This window comes from Oncorhynchus mykiss, chromosome 7, assembly GCF_013265735.2.
Source record: "Oncorhynchus mykiss isolate Arlee chromosome 7, USDA_OmykA_1.1, whole genome shotgun sequence".
NCBI classification, from domain to species: domain Eukaryota; kingdom Metazoa; phylum Chordata; class Actinopteri; order Salmoniformes; family Salmonidae; genus Oncorhynchus; species Oncorhynchus mykiss.
Genome location: NC_048571.1, coordinates 6223417 through 6225287, shown reverse-complemented (window position 1 = coordinate 6225287; position 1871 = coordinate 6223417).

Here is a 1871-nt window from a genome sequence, read left to right as displayed (position 1 = left end):
GTTTCCTATTTTTCTTGTACACAGATTTGTCTGACAATCCTTGATTGATTAAGGACTAGTGTAACAGATGTGATTCAAATATTTGTCATTAGATGGTCAGAGGATAAATTCCAAATAACGACAATACAATTATACCAAATTGTATAACGAGACCTAATGTAAAATGCTACCTATTCTCAACATAAGTTCTCAAATAAATAACTGTCCTCTCCAGTGAAGTGAATGTTATAGCCTATTTTTCTACTAAGTGTGATTTCTCCGGCAACAACAAGACGAGGAAATTGTCATTCTCCTCAGTAGAGCTTGAGTTGAAGATTGACTACGTGCTCTGTTATTACACATGGATTTATCATGAACCATAATGTCAGTCAAATAACAATGTTGTCAAACCGTTGTCGTTTAGCGGTTTTATAATATATGCCATTTAGCAGACGCTTTTATCCAAAGCGACGTAAATTTGACAAATGGGTGGTCCCGGAAATCGAACCCACTACCCTGGTGTTACAAGCGCCATGCGCTACCAACTGAACTAAGAAATATTAAATAAGACTCACAGTATGGACCTTAGGAACAAATTGCTGGAGTGTGTGATTTGACCTGCTATATAAGTCTACATGACATTTCCAAACCAAACCCTCAGGATAGGATTGGCATTAAAGAAACATGCAAACCAATGTTTTTCAGTGTTGGCATGTAAGTAAACACACATTGTGTCCTGAACTAAACATTTCACAGAACAACTAAATAGCATTATATATGTATGATTTCAGCTCCCTATATGTACAGTCTTTCTTCCAGGGAACGGTTAGAAAATGCCTATTACACATTGGTGGAGGGCATGTAGATGAAAATTGCAGATTTTCAAATATGACATCTCTTCTGTCCTGTCTGGAAATGTGAACCATTGATTCTATAGGCAGTAAAAGGTCTTATAACAACGATTATACTCACAAGAGGGTTTAATAGGCTAGAGATCAATGGAAACGCTGCTCTCTGCACCGGCCTGTCATGCAGGCTGAAATGCTAAGATAAAGTAATCAATATTATCTGTGAAATGTCACATTTATGATAATGGTGTGGATGAAGAGTGGCAGGCAGGGGCCATCCCAGAAGGATGGGCTCTTGTTAGTATCAAACACCTTTCATCCAGGCCTACAACATCATGAATGGTAAATGCGTGTGTGTAGGTGTGTGTGTCGGGAAGGTGTTTGGGGAAAGCAGAGGTCTTGATGTTGAAGGAGGAAGTACAATAATCAGTTATTAACCACAACCTTTTCATGACAGCTATTTTCTAGGCTTGTGTGACCCTTCAAGTGCCATGCCATGCCATTCTGGTAAGGATGATCGCTTACTTTAGGAGTAAAACTCTATGGGGTTTTCTAGGGGTCTGAACACTTCTGTTGTGGTCTGTGTGGCCCACCTTGATCTCAGTGTAAAGCTGCCTTCAAAGCCCCTAAGCCCTTATCACGGCCAGCCCAGACTCCCCTGCACCCAGGCCACCGCAGTGGCCCTCCTCCATGTGTGAAAATACCATGATTTCATCTATAGCAGATAGGGAGCTGAACATAAACAACCCCAGCCTCTATCCAAGCCGATGTTCTGAGACATGAAACAAGACAAACGTCTGGAGTGATGAATATGAGGAGCTTGATCAAGGTTAGTCAAGACATTAGAATTAGACTTGATCAAGGTTAGTCAAGACATTAGAATTAGACTTGATCAAGGTTAGTCAAGACATTAGAATTAGACTTGATCAAGGTTAGTCAAGACATTAGAATTAGACTTGCTTGTCAATGTTCTCAATGTTTAGGTTACCAAACCCCTACAAGCAGTAGTGTATTTTCTGTGGAATTGCCCACTGGGATTTAAAT